A 22,524-nucleotide genomic window follows, 5' to 3' on the forward strand; every position below is an offset into this window, starting at 1 on the left:
ACTAATAAATGGAAGATCAGGAATTCTGACTCAGATTCACTGCAGGTTACGTTTATAATTTCTGTACAGATAAGTGAAGGTTATTATGAGAAAAAATACAAATCCTAAATACAGAAAGAATCTCAGAATTAGGCACAGGTTTCTTTCCATCAAGTTGAGGGAGATTATTACCTTGCTTTTATATAATAAATGGTGCAAGAATGAAAACACAGCTTCTCTTAAAGGTTGAGTAATATTTACTTTATAAATACATTCACCATTCTTTTGATTAAGGAGAAAATCCTTTTATCAGTACATGTACAACTTTTAACTTTGAGTATGCTGCTGCTGCTGCTGCTGCTGCTGCTAAGTCACTTCAGTCGTGTCCGACTCTGTGCGACCCCATAGACGGCAGCCCATCAGGCTCCTCTGTCCATGGGATTTTCCAGGCAAGAGTACTGGAGTGGGGTGCCACTGCCTTCTCTGAACTTTCAGTATATTGTATATTTTTAAAAAAGAAAAAAAATAGCTCTTCTCACGGAGGGGCTGGGAAGGAAGATGGCGGCGCCCAGCAACTGGTGAGGAGAAAGGACATGGGGCTCCAGGGGGCGGCTGGACTCGTGCGTGATGGCTGCATCCCCGCACATCTCTCCTCAGGCCTCCTGACAGGCTGGGGAGGAGGATGCATCCGGTATCTAGAAAGAAGAGCCACGCGGGAGTCACCGCGTAGATTCCTGCATCTTCTCAGGAACATCAATCAGCAGTGGGTCACATTTCAACACGTTAACTTCCTCCGGCTCATGTATGTCACACAACTAAACAGAAGCCTCAAGCAGCAAATAAAACTGAAGCCAGAACCAGCAGAATCTCCCTTCCTTGAAAAAACTTCTTTGGATGAGGCTAAAGCCGAAATATGCAAGATGAGACCTCTTGTACCCACCAGCCTGTCTCTGTCCAGAAAGCCAAGTGAAAAAGCATTGATAAAACTAGAACCCACCTGAGTAATTGAGGGCTCCATAGTTCTGGGGAAAGAGATGAAAGAAGAGAAGCAGTGGAAAGAGATGAAGCTCCGTGCAGATGATTTGCCAGGAATTCTGGCCCGACTGTCCAAAATCAAACTCACAGCCCTGGTCGTCAGCACCACCTCGGCCGGCTTCGTCCTGGCTCCAGCGCCTTTTGACTGGTCCTGTTCCTGCTTCCTGCTTGCTTTTGTTGGAACAGGCCTGGCTTTCTGCGCTGCCAACTCCATCAATCAGTTTTTTGAGGTTCCGTTTGATTCAAACATGAACAGGACAAAGAACAGACCTCTGGTTCGTGGACAGATCAGCCCGCTGCTCGCCTTATTCTTCACCACATGCTGTGCGGTTCCCAGAGTTGCCCTGCTGACCTGGGGCGTGAACCCGCTCACGGGCGCCCTGGGCCTCTTCAACATTTTCCTGTACACCTGCTGCTACACCCCACTCAAGAGGGTCAGCATCGCCAACACATGGGTGGGGGCGGTCGTGGGGGCCATCCCCCTGTCATGGGCTGGACCGCCGCCACTGGCAGCCTGAATGCTGGGAACTGCTGGGAGGAAACAGGACGACACGTAGAATGAGAAGAAAGTGCCTGAAAGTCAGGAGCCAAGTGAGGCCTGTCTGCGAAGGGTCGGCCCACATCCTGAGGAGGTGTCGGGCCTGGGCCCCCGACCTCCTGGCTCAGCATACACAACCCCGTCAGCAGGTTCCTCCCTCCCCCAATACCAGGTCATTTCCCCCTCTTCATAGAGGACAGACTATTTTCATTAATTTCTAATTTATTTTTATATGATTTGCTTAAATTGTTCACGCTGTCTACAATAAAACCATTGAAACGCTCAAAAACAAACAAACGAAAACAGATACCACTGCTGGTTTATGAAAGGCATAGTAAAAGGGTTTGTAAATGTTGTATTGGAACACGAAGATGGCAGGATGGGAGAGAGGCCTACTGTGGCAATGTTATATATAATCATTTAAATGTGTACTTAATACATGTACTGAAAAGGTACCTGACCTGCCCTGTCTGATTTCATAAGTGATTTAAAGAGATCTTTAAGTATGTATGACATCTATTTTGATAGTTCAAACTAAAATGATTTTGAAGCTTATAAAATAGATTTGAAGCCAAGGCTGGGAAATTGAAGAGTCAATTACTCATATTTAGAATTTGTTCCTATAAAAGTCAAAGAACAAAGGTATAAAACTAAAGAGTGAAAGTTTACATAGTACTCTTCTGTCCATTTGTTTTCTATCACCTCACAGTCTGGATACCATACTTTACAAGAGAGCCCAATGTAAAGAAATAAGATATATCTGCAATGAATTGGAATAGGTTGAATATTACCTTGTATCATAATCTACAGTGCTTTCTATTTTAAAGAATAGCCTTCTTTGAAGTAAGGGTCTTAAGACTCTCTCCAAGACATATATTCTATCACAATTCTCATCTCTTCTCTCTGATGACAAAGCAAATAGGTCAACTGATCTCTGCCTTTCAACTATGAATGAAAGTAACTTTGACTTGCATCTCATTCATCTTTTTGCAAGAACATAAAAAAGAAGCTGCATGAAACTCAGCAGTGGCCTTTCCCATGGCAAGGAGTACAAAAAAATTTCCCCAATTTGGAGTTATATTCAGTACTCTCTGAATGACAATAAAATTTTTTTTTAGTTATTCAACAAAAGTAAAGCACCTCGTAATTTGTAATATATTTTTGGTATCATCGTAACTTCAACTTTATTCAACAATATTTATTTACCTTGGATTTGAAGTTCATTAGGGATGATGAATACAAAACTTTTATGAAACTTTATGTAACTCCTCAGTGTAAATATTAGTATCAAGTAGGCCAAAAAGTTTGTTTGGAGTTTTCAGTAACATCTTACAGAAAAACTCGAGCAAACTTTTTGGCCAACTCAGTATTTTTATAGTTGTTATTTATACCTGAGATTCTTTCTCCAATGGTCAGTGAAATAAAATTATGTTTTCCAAATTATGTCATGGTATAGCATAGTGTATTAAAGAGGACAAATACCGGAGGCAGCTTGCCTGAATTTGAGTTTCAGCACCATTTGATATTTGCTGAGGGGCCTTGGTCAGTTTTAATTAATTGCCCTATTCTTAGATTTCCTCAATTTTCATTCAAGTATGATAGTAAGAGTACTTATCTCATAGAATTTTTACTCGAGTTAATTTTCTAGACACATGTTAAGCATTTAAAACAAGACTAACTTTAAAATAAATGCTCTAGAAGTTTTATAATAATAACTCCATCAGTCAGTTCAGTTCAGTCGCTCAGTCGTGTCCGACTCTTTGCGACCCCATGAATTGCAGCACGCCAGGCCTCCCTGTCCATCACCAATTCCCAGAGTTCACTGAGACTCATGTCCATAGAGTCAGTGATGCCATCCAGCCATCTCATCCTGTCGTCCCCTTTTCCTCCTGCCCCCAACCCCTCCCAGCATCAGAGTCTTTTCCAATGTGTCAACGCTTTGCATGAGGTGGCCAAAGTACTGGAGTTTCAGCTTTAGCATCATTCCTTCCAAAGAAATCCCAGGGCTTATCTCCTTGTAGTCCAAGGGACTCTCAAGAGTCTTCTCCAACACCACAGTTCAAAAGCATCAATTCTTCGGCGCTCAGCTTTCTTCACAGTCCAACTCTCACATCAATACATGACCACTGGAAAAACCATAGCCTTGACTAGACGGACCTTTGTTGGCAAAGTAATGTCTCTGCTTTTGAATATGCTATCTAGGTTGGTCAAAACTTTTCTTTCAAGGAGTAAGTGTCTTTTAATTTCATGGCTGCCGTCACCATCTGCAGTGATTAATTATACACATTTTACTGCATTATGTACATTGCTATGCATTTAACCATATATCATAAGAACTTATACACATTCAGTTATGTACTATAGACATTTGTGTGTATCTAGCTACATACTGCCAATAGTCTATAGTTTTATATGTTTATATGACATGAGAAAGATTAGGTATAGTATATCTAAATCTGTCTTAATAATGAAAAGGAGAATAAGAACTGGAAGCACACCCAGAATCTCTGTGGTTATGATAGAGTTAAGCTGAAAAGATAATTATGTTATTAAATTATTAAATTCCATTACTAAAACAAACAATGATGTTCAAAATGAATTAAAAACTTGAGCATCTGTTTGAAGTTAAGGCCTTTTACATTTGTTGCTCATAACTGTGTAGTTTCCTCCTAAACATAGGATGAAACAGACTTTATGCAGCAGGTGAGAAAAGAAGTAAAATAAAAGGAAGAATTGAGATAGTTACTACACAGGAGATATTTGTTCCCAATAACGTTTGGGAACAAATGTTATTAATAGATGAGTCTAGATTTTAAAGAGGTCAATATAAGTTGAAAATCTAAGCAAGGATTGGAGGATAAAGTGAAGTATATAAAAAAAAATCAGCCAGAGGGAATAAAGCATGGTAGGGCAGTACAGATTAAGAGAGGCTTAAATTAAGACTTAAATTTTCAAAACACATATTTTTTTAAGAATAAGCATATGGTATAATCTTTTATTTTGAAGATATTACCTTGAAAGCAGAGCAAAAAGTTTTTAATGAAGAGAAATGATAAGATTTAAATGAGTGATATGATCCACAGTGTGAAAATATTAAAATGGGAGAGTTGGAATTGTCCTGATATGTTATGCAGACTTAGAAAGTTATTAAGACTTGGTCCTGTAGCATTTTCCAAGAATGCAACAGAGTTGAAACTTTTCTAAAATGTACTTTAGCACTAATGAACATTTGATTCTTTTTTCTTTTGCTTTTTTTCTTTAAGATATAAAGTTCAACTTACGTTTTGAAAATGATTATAATGACTTTAAAATGTGTTTTATTGGGAATTGGCAGTTCAGTGGTTAGGGCTGCACTTTCACTGTTGAGGGCACTGGTTGGGAAATAAGGATCACACAAGCTGTGCAGCATAGACAAAAAAAAAAAAAGTAAGAATGAGCTTTGTTGTTGGTGTGTGTGACTAAATTTTGGTAGAACATTGACCAAAAATGGAGTGTTTGTTCAGAATATTTGTATTTTTCCAAAGATTTTTTTTTTTTGCTAATATATTAATAATCATGACCAGAACCTCATATTTACTTCAAAGCTCAGATACTCTTCCAAAAAATGTATTAAAAGTCAAGAGTCCATGTTCATTACTTCTTGTTCTATATGTGTTACTGTGAATTAACTTTCTGAAATATTAAAATTGCTTATACATCATGATTCATACATATATAAATTTGTAACACAATTTTTGGTTATTTTTCCATTAAAGTAAAAGATTTTTCATTGTCTGCAGTAATCTCCACTCACTTCCTTCACTCCCTTGGTTTTAATCCAGAGAGAGAGAGAGAGAAAGTTGCAATATTCTAATTTTTTTTTTTCAGAGAAGCTAAAAAGATTCTGTTATTATGTGAAGCATCCTGTTTTTTAAATGTTGGGCATTAGCTAGAAAGTTTCCAAAGCATCTTTTAGGCTGTTACTTTATAGGCCAAATGGAGTATTGTTATCCAAAAGCTGATTTGCCTCTTGGGTGGGTATCCAGGCAAAAGACATGGCCAAGCCAGTGACTAGGAGAAGGAAGAAGTTCTTACTTGCAGCAAGAAAGGAGAACACCAGGGATCTTGAGGAAGTTTCAAGCTAAGTATATACATGAATATTCATGAAAATATTTGGGTGGTATATGCATATTCATGTAGGGGCTTGAACAGAAAGAATTCAGCACAGATTCAGGGCAAAAGTTGAGAGTCTAGGTTTTAGTTAAGTGAAGTCATGAGGGTCAGGAAAAGTGAAAATCATCATTTCTCATGTGCCGGTTGAGGCTGCATTGCGTGCATACTCTGTTATGTCAGACTCTTGCCACCCCATGGACTGTAGCTGACCAGGCTCCTCTGTCCTTGGGATTCTCCAGGGAAGAATACTGGAGTAGGTTGCCATGCCCTTCTTCAGGAGATCTTCCTAATTCAGGGATCGAACCTGTGGCTTCTGTGTCTCCTGCTTTAGCACAGGGCTTCCCAGGTAGTGGTTGAGGCTAGAGAGGGCTTGGAATTCTGCAAAAAAACTCAAGAAAATCCTTCAGGCTAATCCTTACCATTAAGATAGAACTGAGACAGCCTTTAAAACTGGTTTATTGTCTTTGCTATTGTTACTTCTTTTGCCCGATAACAGTCATTTGTTCCTCAATTTCCTTCATCATGTCCAACTCTTTGCGACCCCATAGAATTCTCCAGGCCAGAATACTGGAGTGGGTAGCCATTGCCTTCTCCAGGGGATTTTCCCAACCCAGGGATCGAACCCAGGTCTCCCACACTGCAGGTGGATTCTTTACCAGCTGAGCTAATAGAGAAGCCCAAGAATACTGGAGTGCATACCCTATCCCTTCTCCAGTGGATCTTCCTGACCCAGGAATAGAACTGGGGTCTCCTGCATTGCAGGAAAATTCTTTACCAACTGAGCTACCAGGGAAGCCCTCTTTTGCCTGGTAACAGTCATTTATTCTTTCATTTTTCTTTTCCTTTAAGATAATTTCTTGAGAACTGTTCATGGTCTAGCCACGTGGCCAGACTTAGATCACTAAATGGCTTAGGCCGAAAGTGGCTTCTCTTATGTCAAGAAAGCCAGATCCCTTTCTCTGGGGGCCCCCACCCTATCTGTTCGCAGTATATCTATGAACATCTGTGATCTGTGCGACTCTTTCCAGATTGCACCCAATGCTCCAAACTCTCTTTTGGAATGGTACATATACTTATTTGTATCATCTAGATGTACAGAGTTTCCACCTTCTTCTTTAATCTGTACATTATACTTGTCAAATGATTAATATAAATATGGCCTAGTGTGATATTATGATTTATAAGAAGAAATATATATATCTTTGGTCTTTGTTCTTGTTCTTGACAAGGAAATCATAAAATCCTTGTAACTTCCTAAATGATAAAGGCAATAGAAGTATCCTTAATTATGATATGCAGTCATTTGTCCTCAGTTACTGCAGTATCTCCAAAGCCATAAAAGAGAAGAGTGTCTTTTGTTTCGTAACAAGACTCTTTCAGCTTCACCTGGGTTTATATTATGAGATGAATTTTGGAAACCTTCTAGAAAACCATAGGATGTGGGCTGGTTGTCAGTGGAACCAAACTGTCTCATGAGAGGTTTGGAACTTTCAGTTGGAATTTTCTTGATCCCTGGAGTGGGGCAAGGTGCTGGAGGTTGAAATAATAATCAATGGTGAGTGATTTAATCAATCATCCCTCCCTAAAAATTTCTAAAATATGGGTTTTTGAGGGCTTATAGCTTGGGTAACACATGGAAGTGCTAAGATGGGATGCTTCCCTTGCATATTCCCCATACTTGGCCCCATGGATCTCTTTCATTTGGCTATTAATCAACTGAAGATCCAGTAGATATGTCTTTCCTGATTTCTGAGAGCTGTTCTAGCAAATTATTGGGCTTAAGGAGGGAACTTTTCATTTATACTTGATTAGTCAAAAATTCCATGGATGGAGGAGCCTGGTGGGCTAGAGTTCATGGGGCCACAGAGTCAGATACAACTGAGCACACATGCACTTCAGTCAGAAGTACAAGTAACAAACTGTACTTGAAACTTGCATCAGAGATGGGGAGGAGTGGTCTTGCGGAATAAACCCTTAACCTGTGAGATCTGATGTTGACTCCAGGTAGGTATCGTCAGAGTTAAGTTTAGGACATATATCCTGTGTCCATAAAGAAGTGCAAGAATCGCTTGGTGTGGAAAAATTACACATCTGGAGTAAAAAGTATGCTGTGAACATTAAACAGGAAAACAAGGGATTTCCTTCCATTTGGTGTCTAGAAGTGAGGTATTGAGTGTAGAGTGGTGGATAAAGGAAATAGAAAAATGGTAAGATTTTTCCATTCAACTAGTTACTTTGTTGGAGAAGGCAATGGCAACCCACTCCAGTGTTCTTACCTGGAGAATCCCAGGGATGGGGGAGCCTGGTGGGCTGCCGTCTTTGGGGTCGCACAGAGTCGGACACGACTGAAGCGACTTAGCAGCAGCAGCAGTTACTTTGTAGTTATCTCTAACTTAATATGCCAAATGTCTAGTTCATTCTTGTCAGTTTTTTATTCGTTTTACAATCCAATGGCTACAAATGCTAGAACCTTACTTTTTGACTTTGAATAGTGATTCTACCAATTACTGTGTGAAACTTAGGCAAGTCAACTAACATTCCTATGCATCAGTGTTCTCCTATGTAAAATGGATATTTCAATCACAGTCCAAGCAGGAACCACATGGTAATTTGAAAAAGAGACCTAAACTGTAATTTGTGAACTATAACAGGGATTACTTACAACGGGTAGAAAGAGTTCTCGAAAAATACTGTAGTGCTGAGGAGCATACCTGAGAAATACACCCCTCAGCCCTACCTTATTTTTTGAGAACTCTCTTTACCTTTTATAAGTAATCTCCAAGGGTTTGATTCAGATCTCATTAGCTATAATGTGATTCAGTTCTTATTAGTTACAACTAAATTATAGAGAAGTTCTCTGGGTGATTCCAGGTCAGAAGGGATTCTTCTGGGTGGAGAGTGACAGCCAGGTCCAGCAAACAGGAATTAACTCTCTGGTGAACTGTCAACTTGAGACCAGGAAATCAGCCCTGAGAGGTATCTTGGAGTCTCATTGGGAATTGTTCCATGGGGGCTCAGCTGAAACTCAGTGTGGGAGAGCACCACTGAACCTTCACACAAACCACTGGCAGGCATGCAGTCAAAGCAAGAAAAGAAGAAGAAAACAAAACACAATTTAAAGAAAACGCCAGGGCTTTGAAGAGATGCCCCTTCTTCAGTGTCCCTTCAGTGCTGTCTACCATCAAAGCTTAAATAGGGAGCCAACTGCAAAGGAGAAATATTTAATGCACCTATTCAATTTTCACAGAACAGACAAGGAAAGTTGATACAGAAGTAAAGAGCAATAAATCGATAGTGTGTTAGTTTCCAAGGAGATTCATAACACAGGACCACAATCTGGGTGGCTTGGAACACCGAAATTATTCTCTTATAGTTCTGGGGCTTGAAGTCTGAAATCAGTGTATTGGCAGGGCTGTTCTCCCTCTGGAATCTCTAGAAGAGACTCATTCCTTGCCTCTTTCAGCTTCTGATGGCTGTCACATCCCTGTGACTGCATTACTGCAGTCTCCACCTCTGTCTTCCCATTGCTTTGTCTTCTGCCAGCTCTCATGTGGACACACTTAGGCATAACCTGTGCAGTCCAGGATGGGTTCATCTCAAAATATTTAACTTATCTACATCTGAAATGATCCCTTTACAAATACAGTCATGTTTTTTTGCAAGTTCCTGGGGTTAGGACATACCTACGTGAGAGCCACCAACTAGCCTTCTGCTGGGGATTATGGGAACAGTGTTTAACTTATAAAACTTCTTATAAATAAATAATAAATTAATCATGTAAGATACTTAGAACAGTGTCTTGTTCATAACAAGTACTTACAAAGTGTTTGTTGTTGCTGTCATCATCATCACCACCACAATCACGATATGGTGGTTATTGTTCTATCCAGCTATCTCTCTGATTCTTCCCCGTTCACTGCTCTTCTCTTCATTTGATAGGATAATTATATGATAAATAGAAATTGTATACTGAGTCTATATTTATCAAATTAGTGGCCTTGAACTGAATTTCTAAAATGGAGATATTTTATTTCAGTTAACTTTTTTTTTTTAACTTTACAATATTGTATTGGTTTTGCCATATATCAAAATGAATCCGCCACAGGTATACATGTAGACTTAGTCTGATTGCAGATAAAGAGATTAAACCTTATAGAAGTTACATAATGTATTTTGTCACTTACTAGATGGTGACATCATTTAGTTTAGTCTTTGTGGTACAGTATTTAATTACTATTACCACTACTAGTACTAATTACTACTTTTTTTAAAAATTGGAGTATAGTTGCTTTACGATGTTGTGTTGTTTTCTGCTCTACAGCAAAGTAAATAAGCTATATGTGTATGAGTAGCTGATTTACTCCTTTTTAGATTCCCTTCCCATTTGGGTCACCAGAGAGTATTGAGTGGACTTTCCTGGTGACTCAGAAGTAAAGAATCTGCCTGCAATGCAGGAGACTTGGATTCAATCCCTGGGTCTGGAAGATCCCCTGGAGGAGGGCATGGCAACCCACTCCAGTACTCATGCCTAGAGAATCCCATGGACAGAGGAGGCTGGCAGGCTGCAGCTCACAGGGTCACAAAGGGTCGGTCAAGACTGAAGCGACTAGACAGAAGCAGCAGAGCACTGAGTGGAGTTCCCTGTGCATATCTTTGGCTCTCACCTCTAACTTCTACTTTTATTATTACTATTACTATTATTATAATATACTATTATAATATAATATACTATACTATTATATTATATACTATACTAATATAATATACTCTACTATATACTAATAGTATAGTATACTATACTAATATAATATACTATTATAGTATATACTATTACTATTATTATTATTACTAATAATTACTAGTAATTACTATTACTATTACTTCATGAATGATGTAGCTATCTACAGTTAAAAAACACATATTACAGATTTCTGTCTCCCTCATTTCTCCTTTTCTCTCTTTTTAATTAATTAACAATTCTTGAAATTCTGTCAATTAAAAAGAAACACAATTTCCTGAATTGACTTTCTCTCTTAATTAACTCTATAATCACAATACTCTCTTAACCGGGGTCTCTAACTTTTGTCTGTCATCCTCAATCTTTATTCCACATAGCAAATAAAAAATGTTGTTTGTGAAACACAGATCTATTGTCACTAAACTGCTTTAAATTTCTTTAATAATTTTTAAGGCTTTCCAGTATCTGGAATCAAACTGTTTTTTAGCCTTTTTTTCTCACTACATAAACTGGACTGCTCCCACAGAGTATTATTAGTGATTTCTCCAAAAATATCATAAACCCCTCATATTTGTTCACAGAAGTTCCCCTTTCATAGTATTTGGAATCTAAATCCAGCTCAAATATCAGATCTTCTATAAAGTCTTACTCTAAATCTCAAAAGATAAAAGAACGTCTATCTTATGCTCAGACCAGGTATGATCTTTGATTTCTCTACAAGGAGCACCTGATTAATGGACCATATAACTAGAACCCTAGATTCTCTCTCATAGGCAGTGTTTGGATGCTCTTCTGCACTTTTCTGAAAGTAAGGACATGAAATAATGTTGTATTTTATCAAATGACAAAGACTAAACAAAAGGTTTTGTTTGTTTTAAACTAAGGGTCCATGTCTATAAGTATTTATGATTTATAATATTTTGTTTCATTGTTTATTTACCTCAGATATCCCCAAATTTATTTTCTTGAATAATGCATATCAGATTATTCTAATTTTCTCTATCTTTTCCAGGAATGAAATGAAATTCAATTACTTGAATTTGCTTTATAGTACATTTTATAGTGATTTATGTAGTGTACATATGTATGTATGTGTGGTGTATGTGTTATGTATGTATGTGTAGTGATTTATTTAAGTTGTAATGGATTTCACAGTCAGAAGGTGATTAATTTTATAGAGGTAATACAAGTATTGTTGGTGTTTCATTCACTTGGTGTTTTGTTCAGTCGATAAGTCGTCTCAGACTCTTTGTGACCCCATGAACTGCAGCATGCCAGGATTCATGATGTCTTTCACTATCTCCTGGAGTTGACTCAAACTCATGTCCATTGAGTCGGTAATGCCATCCAGCCATCTCATTCTCTGTCACCCCCTTCTCCTCTGCACTCAATCTTTCCCAACATCAGTGGCATTTGCAAGGAGTCAACTCTTCACATCAGGTGGCCAAAGTATTGGAGTTTGAGCTTCAGCATCAGTCCTTCCAGTGAATATTCAGGATGAATTCCTTTCGAATTGACTGGTTTGATCTCCTTGCTGTGCAGGGGACTCTCAAAAGTCTTTTTCAGCACCACAATTAAAATCACCAATTCTTCATCACTCAGTTTTCTTTATTATCTAACTGTCACATCTGTATTTAACTACTGGAAAGACCATAGCAAAAAAAAAAAGCATAAAACAATATGATTTATTCCATCTTTTATAACTATTCCACTCTATTCTTATGTGTGTCCTCTCTTTCTTTCTCCTCCTCCCCTTCCCTTCCTTTCCTCCCTTAATTTTGTCTAAAGATGTTTCACAGTATGTGCTTGCATACAGATATTTCATAGTATATTTTTATTCAGTATATAGAATAGAATATTTTATCTGAACCAAGAGCTGGGCTTATACATAGTAATTAGATTCATATCCTTTCTCCAACATAGCCTTTAACCTTTAGAGTTTTGATGTCGCTAATGAATTTGGCTATGTGTTTTATATGTTTGCTTAAAAGAATTTACCTGGGAGGGGAAAGCTTAAATAAAGGAGGTAGAATTTGGGCCTCCTCTATTTGAAGACTAATTTTTAATTAATATCATTATTGAGATAATTATATATGTAGCTTTAATAGGGGCAGCTGTGAGGAGCTACCCCTCGTCCAAGGTAAGGAGCAGTGGCTGCACTTTGCTGGAGCAGCCGTGAAGAGATACCCCATGTCCGAGGTAAGAGAAACCCAAGTAAGACAGTAGGTATTGCAAGAGGGCATCAGAGGGCAGATGCACTGAAACCATAATCACAGAAAACTAGTCAATCTAACCACACGGACCACAGCCTTGTTTAACTCAATGAAACTAAGCCATGCCGTGTGGGGCCACCCAAGACAGGTGGTCATGGTGGAGAGGTCTGACAGAATGTGGTCCACTGGAGAGGGAATGGCAAACCACTTCAGTATTCTTGCCTTGAGAACCCCATGAACAGTATGAAAAGGCAAAATGAAAACAGTAAGAAGAACTCCCCAGGTTGGTAGGTGCCCAATATGCTACTGCAGATTAGGGGAGAAATAACTCCAGAAAGAATGAACGGATGGAACCAAAGCAAAAACAATACACAGTTGTGGATGTGAGTGGTGATAGAAGCAAGGTCCGATGCTATAAAGAGCAATATTGCATAGGAACCTGGAATGTTAGGTTCATGAATCACGGCAAATTGGAAGTGGTCAAACAGGAGACGGCAAGAGTGAACGTCAACATTCTAGGAATCAGCGAACTGAAATGGACTGGAATGGCTGAATTTAAATCAGATGACCTTTATAACTACTACTGTCAGCAGGAATCCCTTAGAAGAAATGCAGTATCCATCATAGTCAACAAAAGAGTCTGAAATGCAGTACTTGGATGCAATCTCAAAAACGACAGAATGGTCTCTGTTCGTTTCCAAGGCAAACCACTCAATATCACAGTAATCCAAGCCTATGCCCCAACCAGTAATGCTGAAGAAGCTGAAGTTGAACTGTTCTATGAAGACCTACAAGGCCTTTAAAACTAACACCCAAAAAAGATGTCCTTTTCATTATAGGGGACTGGAATGCAAAAGTACGAAGTCACCTGGAGTAACAGGCAAATTTGGCCTTGGAGTATGGAATGAAGCAGGGCAAAGGCTAATAGAGTTTTGCCAAGAGAACGCATTGGTCATAGCATACACCCTCTTCCAACAGCACAAGAGAAGACTCTACACATGGACATCACTAGATGGTCAACACCAAAATCAGACTGACTATCTGCTTTGCAGCCAAAGATGGAGAAGCTCTATACAGTCAGCAAAAACAAGACCGGGAGCTGACTGTGGCTCAGATCATGATATGCTTATTGCCAAATTAAGACTTAAATTGAAGAAACTATAGAAAATCACTACACCATTCAGGTATGACCTAAATAAAATCCTTTATGATTATATAGTGAAAGTGAGAAATAGATTTAAGGGACTAGATCTGATAGACAGAGTGCCTGGTGAACTATTGACTGAGGTTCCTAATATTGTACAGGAGACAGGGATCAAGAGCATCCTGATGGAAAAGAAATGCAAAAAAGCAAAATGGCTGTCTGGGAGGCCTTAGAAATAGCTGTGAAAAGAAGAGAAGCAAAAAGCAAAGGAAAAAAGGAAAGATATAAGCATCTGAATGCAGTATTCCAAGGAATAGCAAGGAGAGATAAGAAAGCTTTCCTCAGCAATCAATGCAAAAAAATAGAGGAAAACAACAGAATGGTAAAGACTAGAGATCTCTTCAAGAAAATTAGAGATACCAAGGGAAAATTTCATCCAAAGATGGGCTGGATACAGGACAGAAATGGTGTGGACCTAACAGAAGCAGAAGATATTAAGAAGAGATGGCAAGAATACACAGAAGAACTGTACAAAAAAGATCTTCATGACCCAGATAATCACAATGGTGTGATCACTGACCTAGAGCCAGACATCCTGGAATGTGAAATCAAGTGGGCCTTAGAAAGCATCACTATGAACAAAGCTAGTGGAGGTGATAGAATTCCAGTTGAGCTATTCCAAATCCTGAAAGATGATGCTGTGAAAGTGCTGCACTCAATATGCCAGCAAATTTGGAAAACTCAGCAGTGGCCACAGGACTGGAAAAGGTCAGTTTTCATTCCAATCCCAAAGAAAGGCATTGCCAAAGAATGCTCAAACTACCACACAATTGCACTCATCTCACATGCTAGTAAAGTAATGCTCAAAATTCTCCAAGCCAGGCTTGAGCAATATGTGAGCCGTGAAATTCCAAATGTTGAAAATGGTTTTAGAAAAGGCAGAGGAACCAGAGATCAAATTGCCACCATCCGCTGGATCATAGAAAAAGCAAGAGAGTTCCAGAAAAACATCTATTTCTGCCTTATTGACTATGCCAAAGCCTTGGACTGTGTGGATCACAATAAACTGTGGAAAATTCTGAAAGAGATGGGAATACCAGACCACCTGACCTGCTTCTTGAGAAACTTGTATGCAAGTCAAGAAGCAACAGTTAGAACTGAACATGGAACAACAGACTGGTTCCAAATAGGAAAGGAGTACATCAAGGCTGTATATTGTCACCCTGCTTATTTAACTTATCTGCAGAGTACATCATGAGAAATGCTGGGCTGGAAGAAGCACAAGCTGGAATCAAGATTGCTGGGAGCAATATCAATAAATTCAGATATGCAGATGACTCCACCCTTATGGCAGAAAGTGAAGAAGAATTAAAAAGCCTCTTGATGAAAGTGAAAGTGGAGAGTGAAAAAGTTGGCTTAAAGCTCAACTTTCAGAAAACTAAGATCTGGTCCCATCACTTCATGGGAAATAGATGCGGAAACAGTGGAAACAGTGTCAGACTTTATTTTGGGGGGCTCCATAATCACTGCAGATGGTGACTGTAGCCATGAAATTAAAAGACGCTTACTCTTTGAAAGGAAATTATGACCAACCTACATAGCATTTTGAAAATCAGAGACATTACTTTGCCAACAAATGTCCATCTAGTCAAGGCCATGGTTTTTCCAGTTCATGTACGGATGTGAGAGTTGGACTGTGAAGAAAACTGAGCACCAAAGAATTGATGCTTTTGAACTGTGGTGTTGGAGAAGACTCTTGAGAGTCCCTTGGACTGCAAGGAGATCCAACCAGTCCATTCTAAAGGAGATCAGCCCTGGGATTTCTTTGGAAGGAATGATGCTAAAGCTGAAACTCCAATACTTTGGCCACCTCATGTGAAGAGTTGACTCATTGGAAAAGACTCTGATGCTGGGAGGGATTGGGGGCAGGAGGAGAAGGGGACGGCAGAGGATGAGATGGCTCTATGGCATCACCGACTCAATGGACATGAGTTTGGGTGAACTCTGGGAGTTGGTGATGGACAGGCAGACCTGGCATGCCGTGATTCATGGGATCGCAGAGGTGGACACGACTGAGTGACTGAACTGAACTGAACTGAACCACAATGGTGAGGGTAAGCACTGTATGTAAGCTCATACCTTTTAATTTCCAGGTACTTTGGGGCCAAAAACTTCTTCAAATGATTTAGCCTCTTCTTTTTTTTAAAAGTGGAAATGATTATTTATTAAATATATGTAATTAGTTTGAAGGAAAATAAACTTATTTTTTTCATTTTAAATTTTTTTAATTAATTTAATTGGAGGATAATCACTTTACAATATAGTGATGGTTTTTGCCATATATTGACATGAAACAGCCACAGGTGCACATGTGTCCCCCCAAACCCCTCCTATCTCCCTTCCCACCCCATCCCTCTGGGTTGTCCCAGAGCCCCAGGTTTGAGTGCTCTGCTTCATGCATTGAACTTGCACTGGTCATATCTTTTACATAAGGTAATATACATGTTTCAAAGCTATTCTCTCAAATCATCCCATCCTTGCCATCTCCCACAGAGTCCAAACTTCTGTTCTTTACATCTGTGTCTCTTTTGCTGCCTGGCATATAGGATTGTCTTTACCATCTTTTCAAATTCCGTATATATGCAATGATACATGGTATGGGTGTTTCACTTTCTGACTTATTTCACTCTGCATAATAGGCTCTGGTTTCATCCATCTCATTAGACTGACTCAAATGTATTCCTTTTTATAGTTGAGTAATGTTCCATTCATGGAAAATAGATGGAAAAACAATGAAAACAGTGAGAGATTTTATTTTTCAGGGCCCCAAATTCCCTGCAGATGATGACTGCAGCCATGAAATTAAAAGATGCTTGCTCCTTGGAAGAAACGCTATGACCAACCCAGACAGCATATTAAAAAGCAGAGACATTGCTTTGCTGACCAAGGTCTGTCTAGTCAAAGCTATGGTTTTTCCAGTAGTCATGTATGGATGTGAGAGTTGGACTATAAATAAAGCTGAGCAACGAAGAATTGATGCTTTTGAACTGTGGTGCTGGATAAGACTCTTGAGAGTCTCTTGGACTGTAAGAATATCCAACCAGTCAATCCTAAAGGAAATCATTCCTTAATATTCATTAGAAAGACTGACGCTGAAGCTGAAACTGCAATACTTTGGCCGCCTGATGTGAAGAACTGACTCCTTGGAAAAATCCCTTATGCTGGGAAGGATTGAATGGCATTTGATAAGGTGATTGAATGGCATAACTGACTCAATGGACATGAGTATGAGCAAGCTCTGGGAGTTTGTGATGGACAGGGAAGCCTGGTGGGTCACAAAGAGTCGGACACTACTGAGTGACTGAATTGAATGTTCCATTGTGTTTATCTACCACAACTTCCTTATCCATATATCTGCCAATGAACATTTAGGTTGCTTCCATGTCCTAGCTATTGTAAACAGTGAAGCAATGAACATTGGAGTGCATGTGTCTCTTACAATTCTGGTTTCCTCGGTGTGTATGCCTAGCAGTGGGATTGCTGAGTTTGATGCAGTTCTAGTCCCAGTATTTTTTAAGGAATCTCCACATTGTTCTCCATAGTGACTGTACCAGTTTGCATTTGCACCAGCAGTGTAAGAGGGTTCCCTTTTCTCCACACCCTCGTCAGCACTTATTGTTTGTAGACTTTTGGATAGCAGCCATTCTGACAGGCGTGAGATGATACCTCTCCTCTTCTTTTTAAAGGAGTATATTACAGAGGAAGTGTCTTCATCCTTCTGTGTAATGGTGTCATGCACTGTATACCCATGTGCAGTAGCAGTATTCATGTTCTCCCATCATTTCATAATTTTTGGGTACATTGACTGTAACAACAGTAGTGAAAGTGGGAACAATAACAGTGGCAATGTATGTTATGTCATGAGATTTTTCAGCACAGCTGCCATTGAGCTCAGAAGTTTTTCAGCTCCAAAGATATATCTGTGTTCCTCCTATGCTATCAAACACTGAGAGAAACCAGGGCTGGTAGCTGCATTATCAGCACGCACATTGAGATTTAGGGAAATGTCAAGGGAGGTAGTTCTGGGAAAACTTTTCTTGCTAATTTGGATGGGGGTTCAGAATCTTAATGTATGGGTGGCCTTATGTATGCCCTAGGGTGGTGATAATTCAGCATGTGCTAAGTCACATTAGTCGTGTCCGACTGTGTGCGACCCCATAGACGGCAGCCCGCCAGGCTCCCCCGTCCCTGGGATTCTCCAGGCAAGAACACTGGAGTGGGTTGCCATTTCCTTCTCCAATGCATGAAAGTGAAAAGTGAAAGTGAAGTTGCTCAGTCGTGTTCGACTCTTAGCGACCCCACGGACTGCAGTCTACCAGGCTCCTCCATCCATGGGATTTTCCAGGCAAGAGTTCTGGAATGGGGTGCCATTGTCTTCTCCGTAATTCAGCATACTAGAAACAAATTTCAATAAAGAATTTAGGCTAATAGAGGGCTTCATTTGCATATGTTCATATTTAATACTGACTTTTATCTGTTTGTGTTGACTAATTTTGTTCTGATGAGTAAACCTAGAAGTTATTTCAAATTTAAAATGTTCTTGTACTCTGTCACTGTTTTGATTCTATAAACCTGCCATTAGTCAATGTTATGTTAAACAAATAATCTTAAGATTTAGTAAAGGATGGGTTTATTTGGGTGGGCCTCCCTGGTGGCTCAGATGGTAAAGAATCTGCTTTCAATGCATAGCACTAAAATAACAGGCCAGACTTGTGCTAGGATTGATTTCTTTTTTAATTTACTTTGTGAACAACTGTAAACTCATTATACTATACAGCAGACATTGTATAGTGTCATAATATGAAAAAAAAATATTTCTAAAGGAGTCAGCTACATTAGGGGCTTCCCTTGTAGCTCAGTTGGTAAAGAATCTGCCTGCAATGCAGGAGACCTGGGTTCAAATCGTAAGTCAGGAAGATCCCCTGGAAAAGGAAATGTCAACCCACTCCAGTATTCTTACCTGGAGAATCCCATGGACAGAGGCGCCTTGCAGGCTATAGTCCATGAAGTCGCTATAGTCGGGCATGACTTAGCAACTAAACCACCAACTACCTACTAGATTAGAATTTAACCCTCTGAAAACCTTCAATTCCCCATGTAACTTTTATTTAGCTTGATTTCAATGATGATAGACTTCTTTGAAGCTATAGAAACTGAAATCATAAAAGGAAAGAGAGTGGTTGGTGGAATAAGAGAGATGGTATTTAAGGGTACATGCTTGCAACAAGTAGATAAATAAGTCCTGAAGATCTAATATACAGTACAGTGATTATAAGCAATAACACTCTATTAGAAACATTAAACTTGATAAGAGGCTAGATTCTAAGTGTTCCCAGCACTAAAAGAAATGGTAATCATGTTGCACGATAGATGTGTTAGCTAACATTATTGTGGCGATCATATTGCAATATAAATATATCAAATCATTATGTTGTACACCTCATACTACACAATAGTGAAGTGAAGTGAAAGTCACTCAGTCGTGTCCAATTTTTTGTGGCCCCGTGGACTATAGCCCACCAGGCTCCTCTGTCCATGGAATTCTCCAGGCAAGAGTACTGGAGTGGGTAGCCAATCCCTTCTCCAGGGCATCTTTCTGACCTAGGGATTGAACTCCAATGTCCTGTGTTGCAGGCAAATTCTTTACAGAGTAAGCCACCAGGGAAACCCAACTTATGTAATGCTGTATGTCAAATATAACTCAATTTAAAAAGGAGCACTTTTATTAACAATATATATAAATAAAAACATGTCAAAAAGGCAAAAGCTAGTACTAGTTAAATTTTTCTTTATTGCTATCCAGATATTTGAACCTAAATTATAGGATCTAAAAATAGGCATATTGAACAGTTAAACAAATCAGTTAAATGAATATGAAAATAATGCAAAAAGACAAGCATTACATAAAATAATGACCAGATATATCCATCACTTTGAATTTCCTGTCACTGAACTATACTCCTATTCTGCTGTAAGGAAAGAAATCCTGAAGCACTGTGAGGGGAATTAGGATATAATGATTAGACTCTGAGATACTACATCTTACAGTTATAAAGATACATGTCTCTGAGATTTTCCTGTTTTGCTCCATGGGTTACCAGACTCATGGAATTGACTGACTTGGGATTTTGCTAGAGATAAATAAGTAAAGAGGAAGGGGGAATTGCAGCACCTGACCTTTGAGAACTGACACTTCTCATAACTCTGAGAAATAAAGAGAAAGCCAATGAGACACTGGCAGATGATGGCGGGGAAGATAACTACCCACGAGCAAAGCAGCAGGAAGGACATAGTTGCGTTTGAGGAGGGTTTCACTGAAGAAAATCCCAACAGAAATGGGTGGAACCCCTGTTCTGGGCAGTCACTGAGATACTGAATGATGAGATGTACAACTGCATATGCATATGGGCAGATGTTGTGAGTCTTCTTAAAGCATGCTTTATGGTCAAGTCTCATTGATAATAGGAACTGCATCATCCTGCTGTGGAAAAGGCTTTAGTTGGTATTGTTGATGGTACTATACATTTGCATAGAATAGGAAATATTATAGAATAAAAGGGTGTGTTGTTATAAGAAGGTGAATGACAGCTTGCTAATCCTTAAGACACCTGGATAAAGCACCACCTTTGTTTCTCAGCATTGCATTTTTTTAAATCAAATCAGAGTACTAGAGGCAAATAACAAGTTTATTCTTTCTCTGAATGGACCACATGAGAAAATAAGGTAATTAGGCATAATTAAACATCACCCCTAATTCATGCCTTGCCTTCTTTCTGATATTATAGACCTGGGGAATATAGAGTTCTACTTGCTGGTATGGATAGAAAGCAGTGGTGTTCTAAAGAAAGCCGATATCACATTCCTTGCAGAGTGTTTTCTTTTAAAATAGTACCCTGAAGTGTAAGGATACTTCTCTGACTTGTCCAGAACAAAGTTAAATTTTAGCCTAAGTGAGGAATAGACTATAGACCTCTTAATGCATTCTGAGGGAGGAAAATTGAATACTATAAATTTATATTCCTAGAGAAAATGTAGAGAATAGTTAGATATATTATTTCTTATCCTAAATGCAACTCTCACCCTTTTAAGCATTTTGGTTTTGTAATCTCTAATTGATGATCTTTGATGTCATCATCTTTGATTGTCATTGTTTTGAAATGCCACAAACCATGCCCATATAGGATGGCAAATTTAATGTGTGTGTTCTGACTGCTCCACTGACCCTGTCTCTTGTTCTCTTGCTCCTTGGTCTTCCTTTTTCCCTGAGACATGACAGCATTAAAATTAGGCTAATTAATAATTCTACACTGGCCTCAGTTCAGTTCAGTTGCTCAGTCTTGTCTGACTCTCTGTGACTGTATGGACTGCAGCACACCAGGCTTCCCTGTCCTTCACCAACTCCTGGAGCTTGCTCAAACTCATGTCCATCAAGTTGGTGATGCCATCCAACCGTCTCATCCTCTGTCATCCCCTTCTCCTCCTGCCTCAGTCTTTTCCAGCATCAGGATCTTTTCCAGTAAGTTAGTTCTTCACATCAGGTGGCCAAAGTATTGGAGTTTCAGCTTCAGCATCAGTCCTTCCAATGAATATTCAGGATTGATTTCCATTAGGATTGACTGGTCTCAGTTCAAGTGAAAGGACATCTCTCACTTTAAATCAAAAGCTAGAGGTGATTATGTTTACTGAGGAAGACATATTGAAAGCTGAAATAGGCCAAACCTTGCACCTTGCACCAAACAGCAAAGTTGTGGATGCAAAGCAAGTTCTTGAGGGAAATTAAAAGTTCTATTCCAGTGAACACATGAATGATGATAAGACAAAACAGCCTTATGGAGAAAATTTTGCTGCTGCTGAGTCGCTTCAGTCATGTCCGACTCTGTGTCACCCCAGAGACAGTAGCCCACCAGGCTCCCCCGTCCCTGGGATTCTCCAGGCAAGAACACTGGAATGGGTTGCCATTTCCTTCTCCAATGCATGAAAGTGAAAAGTGAAAGTGAAGTCGCTCAGTCGTGTCCGACTCCTAGCGACCCCATGGACTGCAGCCCACCAGGCTCCTCCGTCCATGGGATTTTCCAGGCGAGTACTGGAGTGGGGTGCCATTGCCTTTTCAGGAGAAAGTTTTAGTGTTCTCGATAGAATATCAAACCAGTTGTTCCCTTAAGCAAAAACCTTATCCAGAATAAAACCCTAACTCTCTTCAATCCTCTGAAGGCTGAAGAGAGTTGAGGAAGCTGCAGAAAGATAGTTTAAAGCTATCAGAGGTTGGTCATGAGGTTTAAGGAAAGAAACCATCTCCATAAAACTGCAAGGTGAAGCAGCAAATGTTTATGTAGAAACTGCAGCAAGTTATTCAGAATATCTAGCTAAGATAATGAAAGTGGCTACATGAAATAACAGATTTTCAGTGTAGATAAAACAGCTTTAAATTGGAAGAAGATGCCATCTAAGACTTTCATAGCTGGAGTGGAGAAGCTAATGCCTGACTTCAAAATCTCAAGGATGGGAAGGGCTAATGCAGCTGGTAACTTTGTTGTTCATGTAGCATCATGAAAATTCTAAGGCACTTAAGAACTATGCTTAAGTTACTCTGTACAGAGTACAAAAACAGGAAATTATGACCCATCATCAGGAGAAAAATTATGAAACTAATACAAAAGGATTTTAA

At 39.3% G+C, this 22,524-nt stretch overlaps 1 pseudogene; it reads left to right on the plus strand.

The window, feature by feature from the left end:
* Nucleotides 1-606: 606 nt before the first annotated feature.
* Nucleotides 607-1,576, plus strand: LOC129648739 (protoheme IX farnesyltransferase, mitochondrial-like; annotated as a pseudogene).
* The last annotated feature ends 20,948 nt before the right edge of the window (nucleotides 1,577-22,524 follow it).

This window comes from Bubalus kerabau, chromosome 1 (assembly GCF_029407905.1).
Source record: "Bubalus kerabau isolate K-KA32 ecotype Philippines breed swamp buffalo chromosome 1, PCC_UOA_SB_1v2, whole genome shotgun sequence".
Taxonomy (NCBI): domain Eukaryota; kingdom Metazoa; phylum Chordata; class Mammalia; order Artiodactyla; family Bovidae; genus Bubalus; species Bubalus kerabau.